This window comes from Pelodiscus sinensis, chromosome 10, assembly GCF_052426305.1.
Source record: "Pelodiscus sinensis isolate ZL-2025 chromosome 10, ASM5242630v1, whole genome shotgun sequence".
Classification (NCBI taxonomy): Eukaryota; Metazoa; Chordata; order Testudines; family Trionychidae; genus Pelodiscus; species Pelodiscus sinensis.
In genome coordinates, this window is record NC_143061.1 from 57,472,629 (window position 1) to 57,497,658 (window position 25,030).

Here is a 25,030-nt window from a genome sequence, read left to right on the forward strand (position 1 = left end):
GCTTCGGGACTGGGGAAGGGGCAGTAGTCGGTTCAACAGAGCGTGGATAGAGATTCAAGGCCTCCTTTCTCTCCGTGTTTCTACAGTTGCAGCGGGAGGGGGTGGCTGCGGTGGGCTATAGGGGAGGAAAAGCGATGCCGCGTCCTTGCGGACTGAAGGGCTAAGTTTGTTTTTTCCCTCTTTGCTGGGTTCGGTAGCAAGCGATAAGAAGTCAGTTGTCCCGGTGTCCTCCCGTCTGGGGATGGAACGAAAAGGAGAACAGCGAGCTCGGGAGCTTGGTCGAAGCGAGGCGAGAACCGTCCGGCTGGGAGCGGAGCAGCCATCGCTGTCACGGAGATAAGTGTCGGGTCTGGAAATCTCTCGGCTTACGGCCCGCTCGGTTCTAGGAAGGGAAGTCACGTTTTCTGAGACAGCGAGTCCGAGCGGAGGTTTCCGAGGTGCTGCCTTGGTTGTGGGAGAAAGAGCTCTCCCGTTTGTCAGTGGTGCTGGTTTCTCTGGACCATGGTGTCCTTCTCAGCAGACGCTCGGCTCGAGGAGGGAGACGCAAGGTGGTAAGGTTTCTGGCTGCCTCTCGTGTGTTTCTCTCTTGTTGCTCTCCCGTATTGGCCAATACGTTCTGTCTGTCTGTTTCTGTCTGTGTCTCTGTCCTTGTTCTGCTTCTGCCGTGTCCTTCTACGGGACACTTGCAGGCATTCCAGGTGAGCATCTCCACGGGTTAAGGGCTCCGGAGCCAACGGGAATCATGCAGGTACGCAAGGTAGAGCAAGGGAAAGTGGTGGTGCATCAGGGGTGACTGACTCAGTGTTCTTGTAGCGGTCCCGATAGAGAGGGGAGGGAGGAGCAAGGTCTAAAGGATAGAAGTCCCGCAGCCAGAGACCTTAGTGCGTGAGAGCTCACGCTGGGGTTTTTCGTCCGCGCTTGCAGATGAATCGGCGCGGGGCCATGTCCGGAGAAGAGACCGTCCGAGATGGACTGGAGCTGCCTGGACGTGATTTTTGGGACACAGCAGGGGTTCTTAGCGTTCGGCCTTCCCATGGCTCTGCGTGAGTAGGAGATGGGTGCTTTGAAATCTTCAAGCGTCCTGGCAGTAGGTTTCTTCTGAGGCAGAGAGCTTCCTGCTGGGGCACGGAGCCTGGTGGCTTGGGGACTGGGGAAGGGGCAGTAGTCGGTTCAACAGAGCGTGGATAGAGATTCAAGGCCTCCTTTCTCTCCGTGTTTCTACAGTTGCAGCGGGAGGGGGTGGCTGCGGTGGATTATAGGGGAGGAAGAGCGATGCCGCGTCCTTGCGGACTGAAGGGCTAAGTTTGTTTTTTCCCTCTTTGCTGGGTTCGGTAGCAAGCGATAAGAAGTCAGTCCTCCCGGTGTCCTCCCGTCTGGGGATGGAACGAAAAGGAGAACAGCGAGCTCGGGAGCTTGGTCGAAGCGAGGCGAGAACCGTCCGGCTGGGAGCGGAGCAGCCATCGCTGTCACGGAGATAAGTGTCGGGTCTGGAAATCTCTCGGCTTACGGCCCGCTCGGTTCTAGGAAGGGAAGTCACGTTTTCTGAGACAGCGAGTCCAAGCGGAGGTTTCCGAGGTGCTGCCTTGGTTGTGGGAGAAAGAGGTCTCCCGTTTGTCAGTGGTGCTGGTTTCTCTGGACCACGGTGTCCTTCTCAGCAGACGCTCGGCTCGAGGAGGGAGACGCAAGGTGGTAAGGTTTCTGGCTGCCTCTCGTGTGTTTCTCTCTTGTTGCTCTCCCGTATTGTCCAATACGTTCTGTCTGTCTGTTTCTGTCTGTGTCTCTGTCCTTGTTCTGCTTCTGCCGTGTCCTTCTACGGGACACTTGCAGGCATTCCAGGTGAGCATCTCCACGGGTTAAGGGCTCCGGAGCCAACGGGAATCATGCAGGTACGCAAGGTAGAGCAAGGGAAAGTGGTGGTGCATCAGGGGTGACTGACTCAGTGTTCTTGTAGCGGTCCCGATAGAGAGGGGAGGGAGGAGCAAGGTCTAAAGGATAGAAGTCCCGCAGCCAGAGACCTTAGTGCGTGAGAGCTCACGCTGGGGTTTTTCGTCCGCGCTTGCAGATGAATCGGCGCGGGGCCATGTCCGGAGAAGAGACCGTCCGAGATGGACTGGAGCTGCCTGGACGTGATTTTTGGGACACAGCAGGGGTTCTTAGCGTTCGGCCTTCCCATGGCTCTGCGTGAGTAGGAGATGGGTGCTTTGAAATCTTCAAGCGTCCTGGCAGTAGGTTTCTTCTGAGGCAGAGAGCTTCCTGCTGGGGCACGGAGCCTGGTGGCTTGGGGACTGGGGAAGGGGCAGTAGTCGGTTCAACAGAGCGTGGATAGAGATTCAAGGCCTCCTTTCTCTCCGTGTTTCTACAGTTGCAGCGGGAGGGGGTGGCTGCGGTGGATTATAGGGGAGGAAGAGCGATGCCGCGTCCTTGCGGACTGAAGGGCTAAGTTTGTTTTTTCCCTCTTTGCTGGGTTCGGTAGCAAGCGATAAGAAGTCAGGGTATGTCTACACTACAAAGTTAGTTCGAACTAACGGACGTTAGTTCGAACTAACTTTAATAGGTGCTACACTAGCGCTCCGCTAGTTCGAATTTGAATCGAACTAGCGGAGCGCTTAGTTCGAACTAGGTAAACCTCATTTTACGAGGACTAACGCCTAGTTCGAACTAGCTAGTTCGAACTAAGGGCTGTGTAGCCCTTTAGTTCGAACTAGTGGGAGGCTAGCCCTCCCCAGGTTTCCCTGGTGGCCACTCTGGCCAACACCAGGGAAACTCTATGCCCCCCTCCTGGCCCCGGACCCCTTAAAGGGGCACGGGCTGGCTACGGTGCCCGTGCCAGGTGCAAGCCTGCCAGCACCCAGCTAGCAGACCCTGCACCTGGCACGGCACAGAGCCACCCACCCGATGCCCCCCAGCCCACCCCCTCTTGCCGGGACCAGGCTGGCGGCTCCCGGGAGCTTCCCCTGGACTGCAAGAGGCGGGCACCTTCCTGGGCTAGTGCGGACATCGTGGACCTCGTCCACGATCTCCGCACTAGGCACAGGAAAGTGGCCGTCTAGGGCAGGAGAGCTGCCAGCCTGGCCACCCAGGACCAGGTGTGCATGAAAATCAAGGGGGTCCACTGAGACCCCCGACACTGAGCCCTGAGCTTACAATGGCCGTACTGGGTCAGACCAAAGGTCCATCTAGCCCAGTAGCCTGTCTGCCAACAGCGGCCAACCCTAGGGACCCTGGAGGGGATGGACCGAAGACAATGACCAAGCCATTTGTCTCGTGCCATCCCTCTCCAGCCTTCCACAAACTTTGGGCAGGGACTCCACTCCTACCCTCTGGCTAATAGGACTCCATGGACCCAACCTCCATGACTTGATCTCACTTCCCTTCCAACTCTGTTCTAGTTGTAGCCTTCACAGCCTCCTGCAGCAAGGAGTTCCACAGGTTAACTATTTGCTTTGTCAAGAACAACTTTCTCTTACTAGTTTCAAGCCTGCTACCCATTCCTTTCCTTTGGTGTCCTCTAGTCCTTCTTTATGGGAACTAATGAAGAACTTTTCTGAATGCACCCTCTCCACCCAACCCCTGCTTTTAGAGACCTCTATCCTGTCCCCCCTCCGTCTCCTCTTTTCTAAGCTGAACAGTCCCAGTCTCTGTAGCCTTTCTTCATCTGGGACCTGTTCCCAACCCCTGATCATGTTAGTTGCCCTCCCCTCTCCCAGCCTTTCTCTTCCCCTCTCCCACCTCCTTTTCCCAGTCTCCCCCAGTTTTGTTCAATAAAGACAGAGTCAATGTTGGAAGAAACGTTATCTTTATTTTGTACATCAATAAGAAGGGGGGCTAGGGAAGGGTAAGTGGAAGGAGGTGAGGGAGGAATGGGGTGCGCGCCCCCGATGGGGAGGACTGGGCTGGCTCTGCGGGCTTCTGGGGGTGGAAGCTCTCCTGCAGCCCCCCAATTACTCCCTCTCCCCAGATGGCAGCCTGCGGCAAGTGCAGCCGGGCTGATGGCCGAGTGGTGTGATGTGCCCAGTGTGGGCACTCAGGGCACTCCAAGCCAGAACTTCTTTGCAAGCGGGGCACCCCTTAGGACTGTGTGTCCGGGGTGGGGGTCGGGACCCTTTAAGCGCAGCCCTCGGCTAGCCTGAGACAGCATCTCCACGCTCTAAGTCCTCCTCTGATGCCCTGCCGGCACTGCTTCCGGCCATCCTTAAGCCCTGTTCAGAGTCCACTCAATGTGGACTTACTAGTTCGAACTAGCAAAACGCTAGTTCGAACTAGTTTTTAGTTCTAGATGCGTTAGTTCGAATTAGCTTAGTTCGAATTAACTAATTCGAACTAAGTTAGTTCGAACTAGCGCTGTAGTGTAGACGTACCCTCCGTCGTCCCGGTGTCCTCCCGTCTGGGGATTGAACGAAAAGGAGAACAGCGAGCTCGGGAGCTTGGTCGAAGCGAGGCGAGAACCGTCCGGCTGGGAGCGGAGCAGCCATCGCTGTCACGGAGATAAGTGTCGGGTCTGGAAATCTCTCGGCTTACGGCCCGCTCGGTTCTAGGAAGGGAAGTCACGTTTTCTGAGACAGCGAGTCCGAGCGGAGGTTTCCGAGGTGCTGCCTTGGTTGTGGGAGAAAGAGGTCTCCCGTTTGTCAGTGGTGCTGGTTTCTCTGGACCACGGTGTCCTTCTCAGCAGACGCTCGGCTCGAGGAGGGAGACGCAAGGTGGTAAGGTTTCTGGCTGCCTCTCGTGTGTTTCTCTCTTGTTGCTCTCCCGTATTGGCCAATACGTTCTGTCTGTCTGTTTCTGTCTGTGTCTCTGTCCTTGTTCTGCTTCTGCCGTGTCCTTCTACGGGACACTTGCAGGCATTCCAGGTGAGCATCTCCACGGGTTAAGGGCTCCGGAGCCAACGGGAATCATGCAGGTACGCAAGGTAGAGCAAGGGAAAGTGGTGGTGCATCAGGGGTGACTGACTCAGTGTTCTTGTAGCGGTCCCGATAGAGAGGGGAGGGAGGGGCAAGGTCTAAAGGATAGAAGTCCCGCAGCCAGAGACCTTAGTGAGTGAGAGCTCACGCTGGGGTTTTTCTTCCGCACTTGCAGACGAATCGGCGCGGGGCCGTGTCCGGAGAAGAGACCGTCCGAGATGGACTGGAGCTGCCTGGACGTGATTTTTGGGACACAGGAGGGGTTCTCAGCGTTCGGCCTTCCCATGGCTCTGCGTGAGTAGGAGATGGGTGCTTTGAAATCTTCAAGCGTCCTGGCAGTAGGTTTCTTCTGAGGCAGAGAGCTTCCTGCTGGGGCACGGAGCCTGGTGGCTTGGGGACTGGGGAAGGGGCAGTAGTCGGTTCAACAGAGCGTGGATAGAGATTCAAGGCCTCCTTTCTCTCCGTGTTTCTACAGTTGCAGCGGGAGGGGGTGGCTGCGGTGGGCTATAGGGGAGGAAAAGCGATGCCGCGTCCTTGCGGACTGAAGGGCTAAGTTTGTTTTTTCCCTCTTTGCTGGGTTCGGTAGCAAGCGATAAGAAGTCAGTCGTCCCGGTGTCCTCCCGTCTGGGGATGGAACGAAAAGGAGAACAGCGAGCTCGGGAGCTTGGTCGAAGCGAGGCGAGAACCGTCCGGCTGGGAGCGGAGCAGCCATCGCTGTCACGGAGATAAGTGTCGGGTCTGGAAATCTCTCGGCTTACGGCCCGCTCGGTTCTAGGAAGGGAAGTCACGTTTTCTGAGACAGCGAGTCCGAGCGGAGGTTTCCGAGGTGCTGCCTTGGTTGTGGGAGAAAGAGCTCTCCCGTTTGTCAGTGGTGCTGGTTTCTCTGGACCACGGTGTCCTTCTCAGCAGACGCTCGGCTCGAGGAGGGAGACGCAAGGTGGTAAGGTTTCTGGCTGCCTCTCGTGTGTTTCTCTCTTGTTGCTCTCCCGTATTGGCCAATACGTTCTGTCTGTCTGTTTCTGTCTGTGTCTCTGTCCTTGTTCTGCTTCTGCCGTGTCCTTCTACGGGACACTTGCAGGCATTCCAGGTGAGCATCTCCACGGGTTAAGGGCTCCGGAGCCAACGGGAATCATGCAGGTACGCAAGGTAGAGCAAGGGAAAGTGGTGGTGCATCAGGGGTGACTGACTCAGTGTTCTTGTAGCGGTCCCGATAGAGAGGGGAGGGAGGAGCAAGGTCTAAAGGATAGAAGTCCCGCAGCCAGAGACCTTAGTGCGTGAGAGCTCACGCTGGGGTTTTTCGTCCGCGCTTGCAGATGAATCGGCGCGGGGCCATGTCCGGAGAAGAGACCGTCCGAGATGGACTGGAGCTGCCTGGACGTGATTTTTGGGACACAGCAGGGGTTCTTAGCGTTCGGCCTTCCCATGGCTCTGCGTGAGTAGGAGATGGGTGCTTTGAAATCTTCAAGCGTCCTGGCAGTAGGTTTCTTCTGAGGCAGAGAGCTTCCTGCTGGGGCACGGAGCCTGGTGGCTTGGGGACTGGGGAAGGGGCAGTAGTCGGTTCAACAGAGCGTGGATAGAGATTCAAGGCCTCCTTTCTCTCCGTGTTTCTACAGTTGCAGCGGGAGGGGGTGGCTGCGGTGGATTATAGGGGAGGAAGAGCGATGCCGCGTCCTTGCGGACTGAAGGGCTAAGTTTGTTTTTTCCCTCTTTGCTGGGTTCGGTAGCAAGCGATAAGAAGTCAGTCCTCCCGGTGTCCTCCCGTCTGGGGATGGAACGAAAAGGAGAACAGCGAGCTCGGGAGCTTGGTCGAAGCGAGGCGAGAACCGTCCGGCTGGGAGCGGAGCAGCCATCGCTGTCACGGAGATAAGTGTCGGGTCTGGAAATCTCTCGGCTTACGGCCCGCTCGGTTCTAGGAAGGGAAATCACGTTTTCTGAGACAGCGAGTCCAAGCGGAGGTTTCCGAGGTGCTGCCTTGGTTGTGGGAGAAAGAGGTCTCCCGTTTGTCAGTGGTGCTGGTTTCTCTGGACCACGGTGTCCTTCTCAGCAGACGCTCGGCTCGAGGAGGGAGACGCAAGGTGGTAAGGTTTCTGGCTGCCTCTCGTGTGTTTCTCTCTTGTTGCTCTCCCGTATTGGCCAATACGTTCTGTCTGTCTGTTTCTGTCTGTGTCTCTGTCCTTGTTCTGCTTCTGCCGTGTCCTTCTACGGGACACTTGCAGGCATTCCAGGTGAGCATCTCCACGGGTTAAGGGCTCCGGAGCCAACGGGAATCATGCAGGTACGCAAGGTAGAGCAAGGGAAAGTGGTGGTGCATCAGGGGTGACTGACTCAGTGTTCTTGTAGCGGTCCCGATAGAGAGGGGAGGGAGGGGCAAGGTCTAAAGGATAGAAGTCCCGCAGCCAGAGACCTTAGTGAGTGAGAGCTCACGCTGGGGTTTTTCTTCCGCACTTGCAGACGAATCGGCGCGGGGCCGTGTCCGGAGAAGAGACCGTCCGAGATGGACTGGAGCTGCCTGGACGTGATTTTTGGGACACAGGAGGGGTTCTCAGCGTTCGGCCTTCCCATGGCTCTGCGTGAGTAGGAGATGGGTGCTTTGAAATCTTCAAGCGTCCTGGCAGTAGGTTTCTTCTGAGGCAGAGAGCTTCCTGCTGGGGCACGGAGCCTGGTGGCTTGGGGACTGGGGAAGGGGCAGTAGTCGGTTCAACAGAGCGTGGATAGAGATTCAAGGCCTCCTTTCTCTCCGTGTTTCTACAGTTGCAGCGGGAGGGGGTGGCTGCGGTGGGCTATAGGGGAGGAAAAGCGATGCCGCGTCCTTGCGGACTGAAGGGCTAAGTTTGTTTTTTCCCTCTTTGCTGGGTTCGGTAGCAAGCGATAAGAAGTCAGTCGTCCCGGTGTCCTCCCGTCTGGGGATGGAACGAAAAGGAGAACAGCGAGCTCGGGAGCTTGGTCGAAGCGAGGCGAGAACCGTCCGGCTGGGAGCGGAGCAGCCATCGCTGTCACGGAGATAAGTGTCGGGTCTGGAAATCTCTCGGCTTATGGCCCGCTCGGTTCTAGGAAGGGAAGTCACGTTTTCTGAGACAGCGAGTCCGAGCGGAGGTTTCCGAGGTGCTGCCTTGGTTGTGGGAGAAAGAGCTCTCCCGTTTGTCAGTGGTGCTGGTTTCTCTGGACCACGGTGTCCTTCTCAGCAGACGCTCGGCTCGAGGAGGGAGACGCAAGGTGGTAAGGTTTCTGGCTGCCTCTCGTGTGTTTCTCTCTTGTTGCTCTCCCGTATTGGCCAATACGTTCTGTCTGTCTGTTTCTGTCTGTGTCTCTGTCCTTGTTCTGCTTCTGCCGTGTCCTTCTACGGGACACTTGCAGGCATTCCAGGTGAGCATCTCCACGGGTTAAGGGCTCCGGAGCCAACGGGAATCATGCAGGTACGCAAGGTAGAGCAAGGGAAAGTGGTGGTGCATCAGGGGTGACTGACTCAGTGTTCTTGTAGCGGTCCCGATAGAGAGGGGAGGGAGGGGCAAGGTCTAAAGGATAGAAGTCCCGCAGCCAGAGACCTTAGTGAGTGAGAGCTCACGCTGGGGTTTTTCTTCCGCGCTTGCAGACGAATCGGCGCGGGGCCGTGTCCGGAGAAGAGACCGTCCGGGATGGACTGGAGCTGCCTGGACGTGATTTTTGGGACACAGGAGGGGTTCTTAGCGTTCGGCCTTCCCATGGCTCTGCGTGAGTAGGAGATGGGTGCTTTGAAATCTTCAAGCGTCCTGGCAGTAGGTTTCTTCTGAGGCAGAGAGCTTCCTGCTGGGGCACGGAGCCTGGTGGCTTGGGGACTGGGGAAGGGGCAGTAGTCGGTTCAACAGAGCGTGGATAGAGATTCAAGGCCTCCTTTCTCTCCGTGTTTCTACAGTTGCAGCGGGAGGGGGTGGCTGCGGTGGGCTATAGGGGAGGAAAAGCGATGCCGCGTCCTTGCGGACTGAAGGGCTAAGTTTGTTTTTTCCCTCTTTGCTGGGTTCGGTAGCAAGCGATAAGAAGTCAGTCGTCCCGGTGTCCTCCCGTCTGGGGATGGAACGAAAAGGAGAACAGCGAGCTCGGGAGCTTGGTCGAAGCGAGGCGAGAACCGTCCGGCTGGGAGCGGAGCAGCCATCGCTGTCACGGAGATAAGTGTCGGGTCTGGAAATCTCTCGGCTTACGGCCCGCTCGGTTCTAGGAAGGGAAGTCACGTTTTCTGAGACAGCGAGTCCGAGCGGAGGTTTCCGAGGTGCTGCCTTGGTTGTGGGAGAAAGAGCTCTCCCGTTTGTCAGTGGTGCTGGTTTCTCTGGACCATGGTGTCCTTCTCAGCAGACGCTCGGCTCGAGGAGGGAGACGCAAGGTGGTAAGGTTTCTGGCTGCCTCTCGTGTGTTTCTCTCTTGTTGCTCTCCCGTATTGGCCAATACGTTCTGTCTGTCTGTTTCTGTCTGTGTCTCTGTCCTTGTTCTGCTTCTGCCATGTCCTTCTACGGGACACTTGCAGGCATTCCAGGTGAGCATCTCCACGGGTTAAGGGCTCCGGAGCCAACGGGAATCATGCAGGTACGCAAGGTAGAGCAAGGGAAAGTGGTGGTGCATCAGGGGTGACTGACTCAGTGTTCTTGTAGCGGTCCCGATAGAGAGGGGAGGGAGGAGCAAGGTCTAAAGAATAGAAGTCCCGCAGCCAGAGACCTTAGTGCGTGAGAGCTCACGCTGGGGTTTTTCGTCCGCGCTTGCAGATGAATCGGCGCGGGGCCATGTCCGGAGAAGAGACCGTCCGAGATGGACTGGAGCTGCCTGGACGTGATTTTTGGGACACAGCAGGGGTTCTTAGCGTTCGGCCTTCCCATGGCTCTGCGTGAGTAGGAGATGGGTGCTTTGAAATCTTCAAGCGTCCTGGCAGTAGGTTTCTTCTGAGGCAGAGAGCTTCCTGCTGGGGCACGGAGCCTGGTGGCTTGGGGACTGGGGAAGGGGCAGTAGTCGGTTCAACAGAGCGTGGATAGAGATTCAAGGCCTCCTTTCTCTCCGTGTTTCTACAGTTGCAGCGGGAGGGGGTGGCTGCGGTGGGTTATAGGGGAGGAAAAGCGATGCCGCGTCCTTGCGGACTGAAGGGCTACGTTTGTTTTTTCCCTCTTTGCTGGGTTCGGTAGCAAGCGATAAGAAGTCAGTCGTCCCGGTGTCCTCCCGTCTGGGGATGGAACGAAAAGGAGAACAGCGAGCTCGGGAGCTTGGTCGAAGCGAGGCGAGAACCGTCCGGCTGGGAGCGGAGCAGCCATCGCTGTCACGGAGATAAGTGTCGGGTCTGGAAATCTCTCGGCTTACGGCCCGCTCGGTTCTAGGAAGGGAAGTCACTTTTTCTGAGACAGCGAGTCCGAGCGGAGGTTTCCGAGGTGCTGCCTTGGTTGTGGGAGAAAGAGGTCTCCCGTTTGTCAGTGGTGCTGGTTTCTCTGGACCACGGTGTCCTTCTCAGCAGACGCTCGGCTCGAGGAGGGAGACGCAAGGTGGTAAGGTTTCTGGCTGCCTCTCGTGTGTTTCTCTCTTGTTGCTCTCCCGTATTGGCCAATACGTTCTGTCTGTCTGTTTCTGTCTGTGTCTCTGTCCTTGTTCTGCTTCTGCCGTGTCCTTCTACGGGACACTTGCAGGCATTCCAGGTGAGCATCTCCACGGGTTAAGGGCTCCGGAGCCAACGGGAATCATGCAGGTACGCAAGGTAGAGCAAGGGAAAGTGGTGGTGCATCAGGGGTGACTGACTCAGTGTTCTTGTAGCGGTCCCGATAGAGAGGGGAGGGAGGGGCAAGGTCTAAAGGATAGAAGTCCCGCAGCCAGAGACCTTAGTGAGTGAGAGCTCACGCTGGGGTTTTTCTTCCGCGCTTGCAGACGAATCGGCGCGGGGCCGTGTCCGGAGAAGAGACCGTCCGAGATGGACTGGAGCTGCCTGGATGTGATTTTTGGGACACAGGAGGGGTTCTTAGCGTTCGGCCTTCCCATGGCTCTGCGTGAGTAGGAGATGGGTGCTTTGAAATCTTCAAGCGTCCTGGCAGTAGGTTTCTTCTGAGGCAGAGAGCTTCCTGCTGGGGCACGGAGCCTGGTGGCTTGGGGACTGGGGAAGGGGCAGTAGTCGGTTCAACAGAGCGTGGATAGAGATTCAAGGCCTCCTTTCTCTCTGTGTTTCTACAGTTGCAGCGGGAGGGGGTGGCTGCGGTGGGCTATAGGGGAGGAAAAGCGATGTCGCGTCCTTGCGGACTGAAGGGCTAAGTTTGTTTTTTCCCTCTTTGCTGGGTTCGGTAGCAAGCGATAAGAAGTCAGTCCTCCCGGTGTCCTCCCGTCTGGGGATGGAACGAAAAGGAGAACAGCGAGCTCGGGAGCTTGGTCGAAGCGAGGCGAGAACCGTCCGGCTGGGAGCGGAGCAGCCATCGCTGTCACGGAGATAAGTGTCGGGTCTGGAAATCTCTCGGCTTACGGCCCGCTCGGTTCTAGGAAGGGAAGTCACGTTTTCTGAGACAGCGAGTCCGAGCGGAGGTTTCCGAGGTGCTGCCTTGGTTGTGGGAGAAAGAGGTCTCCCGTTTGTCAGTGGTGCTGGTTTCTCTGGACCACGGTGTCCTTCTCAGCAGACGCTCGGCTCGAGGAGGGAGACGCAAGGTGGTAAGGTTTCTGGCTGCCTCTCGTGTGTTTCTCTCTTGTTGCTCTCCCGTATTGGCCAATACGTTCTGTCTGTCTGTTTCTGTCTGTGTCTCTGTCCTTGTTCTGCTTCTGCCGTGTCCTTCTACGGGACACTTGCAGGCATTCCAGGTGAGCATCTCCACGGGTTAAGGGCTCCGGAGCCAACGGGAATCATGCAGGTACGCAAGGTAGAGCAAGGGAAAGTGGTGGTGCATCAGGGGTGACTGACTCAGTGTTCTTGTAGTGGTCCCGATAGAGAGGGGAGGGAGGGGCAAGGTCTAAAGGATAGAAGTCCCGCAGCCAGAGACCTTAGTGAGTGAGAGCTCACGCTGGGGTTTTTCTTCCGCACTTGCAGACGAATCGGCGCGGGGCCGTGTCCGGAGAAGAGACCGTCCGAGATGGACTGGAGCTGCCTGGACGTGATTTTTGGGACACAGGAGGGGTTCTCAGCGTTCGGCCTTCCCATGGCTCTGCGTGAGTAGGAGATGGGTGCTTTGAAATCTTCAAGCGTCCTGGCAGTAGGTTTCTTCTGAGGCAGAGAGCTTCCTGCTGGGGCACGGAGCCTGGTGGCTTCGGGACTGGGGAAGGGGCAGTAGTCGGTTCAACAGAGCGTGGATAGAGATTCAAGGCCTCCTTTCTCTCCGTGTTTCTACAGTTGCAGCGGGAGGGGGTGGCTGCGGTGGGCTATAGGGGAGGAAAAGCGATGCCGCGTCCTTGCGGACTGAAGGGCTAAGTTTGTTTTTTCCCTCTTTGCTGGGTTCGGTAGCAAGCGATAAGAAGTCAGTTGTCCCGGTGTCCTCCCGTCTGGGGATGGAACGAAAAGGAGAACAGCGAGCTCGGGAGCTTGGTCGAAGCGAGGCGAGAACCGTCCGGCTGGGAGCGGAGCAGCCATCGCTGTCACGGAGATAAGTGTCGGGTCTGGAAATCTCTCGGCTTACGGCCCGCTCGGTTCTAGGAAGGGAAGTCACGTTTTCTGAGACAGCGAGTCCGAGCGGAGGTTTCCGAGGTGCTGCCTTGGTTGTGGGAGAAAGAGCTCTCCCGTTTGTCAGTGGTGCTGGTTTCTCTGGACCATGGTGTCCTTCTCAGCAGACGCTCGGCTCGAGGAGGGAGACGCAAGGTGGTAAGGTTTCTGGCTGCCTCTCGTGTGTTTCTCTCTTGTTGCTCTCCCGTATTGGCCAATACGTTCTGTCTGTCTGTTTCTGTCTGTGTCTCTGTCCTTGTTCTGCTTCTGCCGTGTCCTTCTACGGGACACTTGCAGGCATTCCAGGTGAGCATCTCCACGGGTTAAGGGCTCCGGAGCCAACGGGAATCATGCAGGTACGCAAGGTAGAGCAAGGGAAAGTGGTGGTGCATCAGGGGTGACTGACTCAGTGTTCTTGTAGCGGTCCCGATAGAGAGGGGAGGGAGGAGCAAGGTCTAAAGGATAGAAGTCCCGCAGCCAGAGACCTTAGTGCGTGAGAGCTCACGCTGGGGTTTTTCGTCCGCGCTTGCAGATGAATCGGCGCGGGGCCATGTCCGGAGAAGAGACCGTCCGAGATGGACTGGAGCTGCCTGGACGTGATTTTTGGGACACAGCAGGGGTTCTTAGCGTTCGGCCTTCCCATGGCTCTGCGTGAGTAGGAGATGGGTGCTTTGAAATCTTCAAGCGTCCTGGCAGTAGGTTTCTTCTGAGGCAGAGAGCTTCCTGCTGGGGCACGGAGCCTGGTGGCTTGGGGACTGGGGAAGGGGCAGTAGTCGGTTCAACAGAGCGTGGATAGAGATTCAAGGCCTCCTTTCTCTCCGTGTTTCTACAGTTGCAGCGGGAGGGGGTGGCTGCGGTGGATTATAGGGGAGGAAGAGCGATGCCGCGTCCTTGCGGACTGAAGGGCTAAGTTTGTTTTTTCCCTCTTTGCTGGGTTCGGTAGCAAGCGATAAGAAGTCAGTCCTCCCGGTGTCCTCCCGTCTGGGGATGGAACGAAAAGGAGAACAGCGAGCTCGGGAGCTTGGTCGAAGCGAGGCGAGAACCGTCCGGCTGGGAGCGGAGCAGCCATCGCTGTCACGGAGATAAGTGTCGGGTCTGGAAATCTCTCGGCTTACGGCCCGCTCGGTTCTAGGAAGGGAAGTCACGTTTTCTGAGACAGCGAGTCCAAGCGGAGGTTTCCGAGGTGCTGCCTTGGTTGTGGGAGAAAGAGGTCTCCCGTTTGTCAGTGGTGCTGGTTTCTCTGGACCACGGTGTCCTTCTCAGCAGACGCTCGGCTCGAGGAGGGAGACGCAAGGTGGTAAGGTTTCTGGCTGCCTCTCGTGTGTTTCTCTCTTGTTGCTCTCCCGTATTGGCCAATACGTTCTGTCTGTCTGTTTCTGTCTGTGTCTCTGTCCTTGTTCTGCTTCTGCCGTGTCCTTCTACGGGACACTTGCAGGCATTCCAGGTGAGCATCTCCACGGGTTAAGGGCTCCGGAGCCAACGGGAATCATGCAGGTACGCAAGGTAGAGCAAGGGAAAGTGGTGGTGCATCAGGGGTGACTGACTCAGTGTTCTTGTAGCGGTCCCGATAGAGAGGGGAGGGAGGAGCAAGGTCTAAAGGATAGAAGTCCCGCAGCCAGAGACCTTAGTGCGTGAGAGCTCACGCTGGGGTTTTTCGTCCGCGCTTGCAGATGAATCGGCGCGGGGCCATGTCCGGAGAAGAGACCGTCCGAGATGGACTGGAGCTGCCTGGACGTGATTTTTGGGACACAGCAGGGGTTCTTAGCGTTCGGCCTTCCCATGGCTCTGCGTGAGTAGGAGATGGGTGCTTTGAAATCTTCAAGCGTCCTGGCAGTAGGTTTCTTCTGAGGCAGAGAGCTTCCTGCTGGGGCACGGAGCCTGGTGGCTTGGGGACTGGGGAAGGGGCAGTAGTCGGTTCAACAGAGCGTGGATAGAGATTCAAGGCCTCCTTTCTCTCCGTGTTTCTACAGTTGCAGCGGGAGGGGGTGGCTGCGGTGGATTATAGGGGAGGAAGAGCGATGCCGCGTCCTTGCGGACTGAAGGGCTAAGTTTGTTTTTTCCCTCTTTGCTGGGTTCGGTAGCAAGCGATAAGAAGTCAGTCGTCCCGGTGTCCTCCCGTCTGGGGATTGAACGAAAAGGAGAACAGCGAGCTCGGGAGCTTGGTCGAAGCGAGGCGAGAACCGTCCGGCTGGGAGCGGAGCAGCCATCGCTGTCACGGAGATAAGTGTCGGGTCTGGAAATCTCTCGGCTTACGGCCCGCTCGGTTCTAGGAAGGGAAGTCACGTTTTCTGAGACAGCGAGTCCGAGCGGAGGTTTCCGAGGTGCTGCCTTGGTTGTGGGAGAAAGAGGTCTCCCGTTTGTCAGTGGTGCTGGTTTCTCTGGACCACGGTGTCCTTCTCAGCAGACGCTCGGCTCGAGGAGGGAGACGCAAGGTGGTAAGGTTTCTGGCTGCCTCTCGTGTGTTTCTCTCTTGTTGCTCTCCCGTATTGGCCAATACGTTCTGTCTGTCTGTTTCTGTCTGTGTCTCTGTCCTTGTTCTGCTTCTGCCGTGTCCTTCTACGGGACACTTGCAGGCATTCCAGGTGAGCATCTCCACGGGTTAAGGGCTCCGGAGCCAACGGGAATCATGCAGGTACGCAAGGTAGAGCAAGGGAAAGTGGTGGTGCATCAGGGGTGACTGACTCAGTGTTCTTGTAGCGGTCCCGATAGAGAGGGGAGGGAGGGGCAAGGTCTAAAGGATAGAAGTCCCGCAGCCAGAGACCTTAGTGAGTGAGAGCTCACGCTGGGGTTTTTCTTCCGCACTTGCAGACGAATCGGCGCGGGGCCGTGTCCGGAGAAGAGACCGTCCGAGATGGACTGGAGCTGCCTGGACGTGATTTTTGGGACACAGGAGGGGTTCTCAGCGTTCGGCCTTCCCATGGCTCTGCGTGAGTAGGAGATGGGTGCTTTGAAATCTTCAAGCGTCCTGGCAGTAGGTTTCTTCTGAGGCAGAGAGCTTCCTGCTGGGGCACGGAGCCTGGTGGCTTCGGGACTGGGGAAGGGGCAGTAGTCGGTTCAACAGAGCGTGGATAGAGATTCAAGGCCTCCTTTCTCTCCGTGTTTCTACAGTTGCAGCGGGAGGGGGTGGCTGCGGTGGGCTATAGGGGAGGAAAAGCGATGCCGCGTCCTTGCGGACTGAAGGGCTAAGTTTGTTTTTTCCCTCTTTGCTGGGTTCGGTAGCAAGCGATAAGAAGTCAGTCGTCCCGGTGTCCTCCCGTCTGGGGATGGAACGAAAAGGAGAACAGCGAGCTCGGGAGCTTGGTCGAAGCGAGGCGAGAACCGTCCGGCTGGGAGCGGAGCAGCCATCGCTGTCACGGAGATAAGTGTCGGGTCTGGAAATCTCTCGGCTTACGGCCCGCTCGGTTCTAGGAAGGGAAGTCACGTTTTCTGAGACAGCGAGTCCGAGCGGAGGTTTCCGAGGTGCTGCCTTGGTTGTGGGAGAAAGAGCTCTCCCGTTTGTCAGTGGTGCTGGTTTCTCTGGACCACGGTGTCCTTCTCAGCAGACGCTCGGCTCGAGGAGGGAGACGCAAGGTGGTAAGGTTTCTGGCTGCCTCTCGTGTGTTTCTCTCTTGTTGCTCTCCCGTATTGGCCAATACGTTCTGTCTGTCTGTTTCTGTCTGTGTCTCTGTCCTTGTTCTGCTTCTGCCGTGTCCTTCTACGGGACACTTGCAGGCATTCCAGGTGAGCATCTCCACGGGTTAAGGGCTCCGGAGCCAACGGGAATCATGCAGGTACGCAAGGTAGAGCAAGGGAAAGTGGTGGTGCATCAGGGGTGACTGACTCAGTGTTCTTGTAGCGGTCCCGATAGAGAGGGGAGGGAGGGGCAAGGTCTAAAGGATAGAAGTCCCGCAGCCAGAGACCTTAGTGAGTGAGAGCTCACGCTGGGGTTTTTCTTCCGCGCTTGCAGACGAATCGGCGCGGGGCCGTGTCCGGAGAAGAGACCGTCCGAGATGGACTGGAGCTGCCTGGATGTGATTTTTGGGACACAGGAGGGGTTCTTAGCGTTCGGCCTTCCCATGGCTCTGCGTGAGTAGGAGATGGGTGCTTTGAAATCTTCAAGCGTCCTGGCAGTAGGTTTCTTCTGAGGCAGAGAGCTTCCTGCTGGGGCACGGAGCCTGGTGGCTTGGGGACTGGGGAAGGGGCAGTAGTCGGTTCAACAGAGCGTGGATAGAGATTCAAGGCCTCCTTTCTCTCTGTGTTTCTACAGTTGCAGCGGGAGGGGGTGGCTGCGGTGGGCTATAGGGGAGGAAAAGCGATGTCGCGTCCTTGCGGACTGAAGGGCTAAGTTTGTTTTTTCCCTCTTTGCTGGGTTCGGTAGCAAGCGATAAGAAGTCAGTTGTCCCGGTGTCCTCCCGTCTGGGGATGGAACGAAAAGGAGAACAGCGAGCTCGGGAGCTTGGTCGAAGCGAGGCGAGAACCGTCCGGCTGGGAGCGGAGCAGCCATCGCTGTCACGGAGATAAGTGTCGGGTCTGGAAATCTCTCGGCTTACGGCCCGCTCGGTTCTAGGAAGGGAAGTCACGTTTTCTGAGACAGCGAGTCCAAGCGGAGGTTTCCGAGGTGCTGCCTTGGTTGTGGGAGAAAGAGGTCTCCCGTTTGTCAGTGGTGCTGGTTTCTCTGGACCACGGTGTCCTTCTCAGCAGACGCTCGGCTCGAGGAGGGAGACGCAAGGTGGTAAGGTTTCTGGCTGCCTCTCGTGTGTTTCTCTCTTGTTGCTCTCCCGTATTGGCCAATACGTTCTGTCTGTCTGTTTCTGTCTGTGTCTCTGTCCTTGTTCTGCTTCTGCCGTGTCCTTCTACGGGACACTTGCAGGCATTCCAGGTGAGCATCTCCACGGGTTAAGGGCTCTGGAGCCAACGGGAATCATGCAGGTACGCAAGGTAGAGCAAGGGAAAGTGGTGGTGCATCAGGGGTGACTGACTCAGTGTTCTTGTAGCGGTCCCGATAGAGAGGGGAGGGAGGGGCAAGGTCTAAAGGATAGAAGTCCCGCAGCCAGAGACCTTAGTGAGTGAGAGCTCACGCTGGGGTTTTTCTTCCGCGCTTGCAGACGAATCGGCGCGGGGCCGTGTCCGGAGAAGAGACCGTACGAGATGGACTGGGGCTGCCTGGACGTGATTTTTGGGACACAGGAGGGGTTCTCAGCGTTCGGCCTTCCCATGGCTCTGCGTGAGTAGGAGATGGGTGCTTTGAAATCTTCAAGCGTCCTGGCAGTAGGTTTCTTCTGAGGCAGAGAGCTTCCTGCTGGGGCACGGAGCCTGGTGGCTTGGGGACTGGGGAAGGGGCAGTAGTCGGTTCAACAGAGCGTGGATAGAGATTCAAGGCCTCCTTTCTCTCCGTGTTTCTACAGTTGCAGCGGGAGGGGGTGGCTGCGGTGGGCTATAGGGGAGGAAAAGCGATGCCGCGTCCTTGCGGACTGAAGGGCTAAGTTTGTTTTTTCCCTCTTTGCTGGGTTCGGTAGCAAGCGATAAGAAGTCAGTCGTCCCGGTGTCCTCCCGTCTGGGGATGGAACGAAAAGGAGAACAGCGAGCTCGGGAGCTTGGTCGAAGCGAGGCGAGAACCGTCCGGCTGGGAGCGGAGCAGCCATCGCTGTCACGGAGATAAGTGTCGGGTCTGGAAATCTCTCGGCTTACGGCCCGCTCGGTTCTAGGAAGGGAAGTCACGTTTTCTGAGACAGCGAGTCCGAGCGGAGGTTTCCGAGGTGCTGCCTTGGTTGTGGGAGAAAGAGCTCTCCCGTTTGTCAGTGGTGCTGGTTTCTCTGGACCACGGTGTCCTTCTCAGCAGACGCTCGGCTCGAGGAGGGAGACGCAAGGTGGTAAGGTTTCTGGCTGCCTCTCGTGTGTTTCTCTCTTGTTGCTCTCCCGTATTGGCCAATACGTTCTGTCTGTCTGTTTCTGTCTGTGTCTCTGTCCTTGTTCTGCTTCTGCCGTGTCCTTCTACGGGACACTTGCAGGCATTCCAGGTGAGCATCTCCACGGGTTAAGGGCTCCGGAGCCAACGGGAATCATGCAGGTACGCAAGGTAGAGCAAGGGAAAGTGGTGGTGCATCAGGGGTGACTGACTCAGTGTTCTTGTAGCGGTCCCGATAGAGAGGGGAGGGAGGAGCAAGGTCTAAAGGATAGAAGTCCCGCAGCCAGAGACCTTAGTGCGTGAGAGCTCACGCTGGGGTTTTTCGTCCGCGCTTGCAGATGAATCGGCGCGGGGCCATGTCCGGAGAAGAGACCGTCCGAGATGGACTGGAGCTGCCTGGACGTGATTTTTGGGACACAGCAGGGGTTCTTAGCGTTCGGCCTTCCCATGGCTCTGCGTGAGTAGGAGATGGGTGCTTTGAAATCTTCAAGCGTCCTGGCAGTAGGTTTCTTCTGAGGCAGAGAGCTTCCTGCTGGGGCACGGAGCCTGGTGGCTTGGGGACTGGGGAAGGGGCAGTAGTCGGTTCAACAGAGCGTGGATAGAGATTCAAGGCCTCCTTTCTCTCCGTGTTTCTACAGTTGCAGCGGGAGGGGGTGGCTGCGGTGGATTATAGGGGAGGAAGAGCGATGCCGCGTCCTTGCGGACTGAAGGGCTAAGTTTGTTTTTTCCCTCTTTGCTGGGTTCGGTAGCAAGCGATAAGAAGTCAGTCCTCCCGGTGTCCTCCCGTCTGGGGATGGAACGAAAAGGAGAACAGCGAGCTCGGGAGCTTGGTCGAAGCGAGGCGAGAACCGTCCGGCTGGGAGCGGAGCAGCCATCGCTGTCACGGAGATAAGTGTCGGGTCTGGAAATCTCTCGGCTTACGGCCCGCTCGGTTCTAGGAAGGGAAATCACGTTTTCTGAGACAGCGAGTCCAAGCGGAGGTTTCCGAGGTGCTGCCTTGGTTGTGGGAGAAAGAGGTCTCCCGTTTGTCAGTGGTGCTGGTTTCTCTGGACCACGGTGTCCTTCTCAGCAGACGCTCGGCTCGAGGAGGGAGACGCAAGGTGGTAAGGTTTCTGGCTGCCTCTCGTGTGTTTCTCTCTTGTTGCTCTCCCGTATTGGCCAATACGTTCTGTCTGTCTGTTTCTGTCTGTGTCTCTGTCCTTGTTCTGCTTCTGCCGTGTCCTTCTACGGGACACTTGCAGGCATTCCAGGTGAGCATCTCCACGGGTTAAGGGCTCCGGAGCCAACGGGAATCATGCAGGTACGCAAGGTAGAGCAAGGGAAAGTGGTGGTGCATCAGGGGTGACTGACTCAGTGTTCTTGTAGCGGTCCCGATAGAGAGGGGAGGGAGGGGCAAGGTCTAAAGGATAGAAGTCCCGCAGCCAGAGACCTTAGTGAGTGAGAGCTCACGCTGGGGTTTTTCTTCCGCACTTGCAGACGAATCGGCGCGGGGCCGTGTCCGGAGAAGAGACCGTCCGAGATGGACTGGAGCTGCCTGGACGTGATTTTTGGGACACAGGAGGGGTTCTCAGCGTTCGGCCTTCCCATGGCTCTGCGTGAGTAGGAGATGGGTGCTTTGAAATCTTCAAGCGTCCTGGCAGTAGGTTTCTTCTGAGGCAGAGAGCTTCCTGCTGGGGCACGGAGCCTGGTGGCTTGGGGACTGGGGAAGGGGCAGTAGTCGGTTCAACAGAGCGTGGATAGAGATTCAAGGCCTCCTTTCTCTCCGTGTTTCTACAGTTGCAGCGGGAGGGGGTGGCTGCGGTGGGCTATAGGGGAGGAAAAGCGATGCCGCGTCCTTGCGGACTGAAGGGCTAAGTTTGTTTTTTCCCTCTTTGCTGGGTTCGGTAGCAAGCGATAAGAAGTCAGTCGTCCCGGTGTCCTCCCGTCTGGGGATGGAACGAAAAGGAGAACAGCGAGCTCGGGAGCTTGGTCGAAGCGAGGCGAGAACCGTCCGGCTGGGAGCGGAGCAGCCATCGCTGTCACGGAGATAAGTGTCGGGTCTGGAAATCTCTCGGCTTACGGCCCGCTCGGTTCTAGGAAGGGAAGTCACGTTTTCTGAGACAGCGAGTCCGAGCGGAGGTTTCCGAGGTGCTGCCTTGGTTGTGGGAGAAAGAGCTCTCCCGTTTGTCAGTGGTGCTGGTTTCTCTGGACCACGGTGTCCTTCTCAGCAGACGCTCGGCTCGAGGAGGGAGACGCAAGGTGGTAAGGTTTCTGGCTGCCTCTCGTGTGTTTCTCTCTTGTTGCTCTCCCGTATTGGCCAATACGTTCTGTCTGTCTGTTTCTGTCTGTGTCTCTGTCCTTGTTCTGCTTCTGCCGTGTCCTTCTACGGGACACTTGCAGGCATTCCAGGTGAGCATCTCCACGGGTTAAGGGCTCCGGAGCCAACGGGAATCATGCAGGTACGCAAGGTAGAGCAAGGGAAAGTGGTGGTGCATCAGGGGTGACTGACTCAGTGTTCTTGTAGCGGTCCCGATAGAGAGGGGAGGGAGGAGCAAGGTCTAAAGGATAGAAGTCCCGCAGCCAGAGACCTTAGTGCGTGAGAGCTCACGCTGGGGTTTTTCGTCCGCGCTTGCAGACGAATCGGCGCGGGGCCGTGTCCGGAGAAGAGACCGTACGAGATGGACTGGGGCTGCCTGGACGTGATTTTTGGGACACAGGAGGGGTTCTTAGCGTTCGGCCTTCCCATGGCTCTGCGTGAGTAGGAGATGGGTGCTTTGAAATCTTCAAGCGTCCTGGCAGTAGGTTTCTTCTGAGGCAGAGAGCTTCCTGCTGGGGCACGGAGCCTGGTGGCTTGGGGACTGGGGAAGGGGCAGTAGTCGGTTCAACAGAGCGTGGATAGAGATTCAAGGCCTCCTTTCTCTCCGTGTTTCTACAGTTGCAGCGGGAGGGGGTGGCTGCGGTGGATTATAGGGGAGGAAGAGCGATGCCGCGTCCTTGCGGACTGAAGGGCTAAGTTTGTTTTTTCCCTCTTTGCTGGGTTCGGTAGCAAGCGATAAGAAGTCAGTCCTCCCGGTGTCCTCCCGTCTGGGGATGGAACGAAAAGGAGAACAGCGAGCTCGGGAGCTTGGTCGAAGCGAGGCGAGAACCGTCCGGCTGGGAGCGGAGCAGCCATCGCTGTCACGGAGATAAGTGTCGGGTCTGGAAATCTCTCGGCTTACGGCCCGCTCGGTTCTAGGAAGGGAAATCACGTTTTCTGAGACAGCGAGTCCAAGCGGAGGTTTCCGAGGTGCTGCCTTGGTTGTGGGAGAAAGAGGTCTCCCGTTTGTCAGTGGTGCTGGTTTCTCTGGACCACGGTGTCCTTCTCAGCAGACGCTCGGCTCGAGGAGGGAGACGCAAGGTGGTAAGGTTTCTGGCTGCCTCTCGTGTGTTTCTCTCTTGTTGCTCTCCCGTATTGGCCAATACGTTCTGTCTGTCTGTTTCTGTCTGTGTCTCTGTCCTTGTTCTGCTTCTGCCGTGTCCTTCTACGGGACACTTGCAGGCATTCCAGGTGAGCATCTCCACGGGTTAAGGGCTCCGGAGCCAACGGGAATCATGCAGGTACGCAAGGTAGAGCAAGGGAAAGTGGTGGTGCATCAGGGGTGACTGACTCAGTGTTCTTGTAGCGGTCCCGATAGAGAGGGGAGGGAGGGGCAAGGTCTAAAGGATAGAAGTCCCGCAGCCAGAGACCTTAGTGAGTGAGAGCTCACGCTGGGGTTTTTCTTCCGCACTTGCAGACGAATCGGCGCGGGGCCGTGTCCGGAGAAGAGACCGTCCGAGATGGACTGGAGCTGCCTGGACGTGATTTTTGGGACACAGGAGGGGTTCTCAGCGTTCGGCCTTCCCATGGCTCTGCGTGAGTAGGAGATGGGTGCTTTGAAATCTTCAAGCGTCCTGGCAGTAGGTTTCTTCTGAGGCAGAGAGCTTCCTGCTGGGGCACGGAGCCTGGTGGCTTGGGGACTGGGGAAGGGGCAGTAGTCGGTTCAACAGAGCGTGGATAGAGATTCAAGGCCTCCTTTCTCTCCGTGTTTCTACAGTTGCAGCGGGAGGGGGTGGCTGCGGTGGGCTATAGGGGAGGAAAAGCGATGCCGCGTCCTTGCGGACTGAAGGGCTAAGTTTGTTTTTTCCCTCTTTGCTGGGTTCGGTAGCAAGCGATAAGAAGTCAGTCGTCCCGGTGTCCTCCCGTCTGGGGATGGAACGAAAAGGAGAACAGCGAGCTCGGGAGCTTGGTCGAAGCGAGGCGAGAACCGTCCGGCTGGGAGCGGAGCAGCCATCGCTGTCACGGAGATAAGTGTCGGGTCTGGAAATCTCTCGGCTTACGGCCCGCTCGGTTCTAGGAAGGGAAGTCACGTTTTCTGAGACAGCGAGTCCGAGCGGAGGTTTCCGAGGTGCTGCCTTGGTTGTGGGAGAAAGAGCTCTCCCGTTTGTCAGTGGTGCTGGTTTCTCTGGACCACGGTGTCCTTCTCAGCAGACGCTCGGCTCGAGGAGGGAGACGCAAGGTGGTAAGGTTTCTGGCTGCCTCTCGTGTGTTTCTCTCTTGTTGCTCTCCCGTATTGGCCAATACGTTCTGTCTGTCTGTTTCTGTCTGTGTCTCTGTCCTTGTTCTGCTTCTGCCGTGTCCTTCTACGGGACACTTGCAGGCATTCCAGGTGAGCATCTCCACGGGTTAAGGGCTCCGGAGCCAACGGGAATCATGCAGGTACGCAAGGTAGAGCAAGGGAAAGTGGTGGTGCATCAGGGGTGACTGACTCAGTGTTCTTGTAGCGGTCCCGATAGAGAGGGGAGGGAGGGGCAAGGTCTAAAGGATAGAAGTCCCGCAGCCAGAGACCTTAGTGAGTGAGAGCTCACGCTGGGGTTTTTCTTCCGCGCTTGCAGACGAATCGGCGCGGGGCCGTGTCCGGAGAAGAGACCGTCCGGGATGGACTGGAGCTGCCTGGACGTGATTTTTGGGACACAGGAGGGGTTCTTAGCGTTCGGCCTTCCCATGGCTCTGCGTGAGTAGGAGATGGGTGCTTTGAAATCTTCAAGCGTCCTGGCAGTAGGTTTCTTCTGAGGCAGAGAGCTTCCTGCTGGGGCACGGAGCCTGGTGGCTTGGGGACTGGGGAAGGGGCAGTAGTCGGTTCAACAGAGCGTGGATAGAGATTCAAGGCCTCCTTTCTCTCCGTGTTTCTACAGTTGCAGCGGGAGGGGGTGGCTGCGGTGGGCTATAGGGGAGGAAAAGCGATGCCGCGTCCTTGCGGACTGAAGGGCTAAGTTTGTTTTTTCCCTCTTTGCTGGGTTCGGTAGCAAGCGATAAGAAGTCAGTCGTCCCGGTGTCCTCCCGTCTGGGGATGGAACGAAAAGGAGAACAGCGAGCTCGGGAGCTTGGTCGAAGCGAGGCGAGAACCGTCCGGCTGGGAGCGGAGCAGCCATCGCTGTCACGGAGATAAGTGTCGGGTCTGGAAATCTCTCGGCTTACGGCCCGCTCGGTTCTAGGAAGGGAAGTCACGTTTTCTGAGACAGCGAGTCCGAGCGGAGGTTTCCGAGGTGCTGCCTTGGTTGTGGGAGAAAGAGCTCTCCCGTTTGTCAGTGGTGCTGGTTTCTCTGGACCATGGTGTCCTTCTCAGCAGACGCTCGGCTCGAGGAGGGAGACGCAAGGTGGTAAGGTTTCTGGCTGCCTCTCGTGTGTTTCTCTCTTGTTGCTCTCCCGTATTGGCCAATACGTTCTGTCTGTCTGTTTCTGTCTGTGTCTCTGTCCTTGTTCTGCTTCTGCCATGTCCTTCTACGGGACACTTGCAGGCATTCCAGGTGAGCATCTCCACGGGTTAAGGGCTCCGGAGCCAACGGGAATCATGCAGGTACGCAAGGTAGAGCAAGGGAAAGTGGTGGTGCATCAGGGGTGACTGACTCAGTGTTCTTGTAGCGGTCCCGATAGAGAGGGGAGGGAGGAGCAAGGTCTAAAGAATAGAAGTCCCGCAGCCAGAGACCTTAGTGCGTGAGAGCTCACGCTGGGGTTTTTCGTCCGCGCTTGCAGATGAATCGGCGCGGGGCCATGTCCGGAGAAGAGACCGTCCGAGATGGACTGGAGCTGCCTGGACGTGATTTTTGGGACACAGCAGGGGTTCTTAGCGTTCGGCCTTCCCATGGCTCTGCGTGAGTAGGAGATGGGTGCTTTGAAATCTTCAAGCGTCCTGGCAGTAGGTTTCTTCTGAGGCAGAGAGCTTCCTGCTGGGGCACGGAGCCTGGTGGCTTGGGGACTGGGGAAGGGGCAGTAGTCGGTTCAACAGAGCGTGGATAGAGATTCAAGGCCTCCTTTCTCTCCGTGTTTCTACAGTTGCAGCGGGAGGGGGTGGCTGCGGTGGGTTATAGGGGAGGAAAAGCGATGCCGCGTCCTTGCGGACTGAAGGGCTACGTTTGTTTTTTCCCTCTTTGCTGGGTTCGGTAGCAAGCGATAAGAAGTCAGTCGTCCCGGTGTCCTCCCGTCTGGGGATGGAACGAAAAGGAGAACAGCGAGCTTGGGAGCTTGGTCGAAGCGAGGCGAGAACCGTCCGGCTGGGAGCGGAGCAGCCATCGCTGTCACGGAGATAAGTGTCGGGTCTGGAAATCTCTCGGCTTACGGCCCGCTCGGTTCTAGGAAGGGAAGTC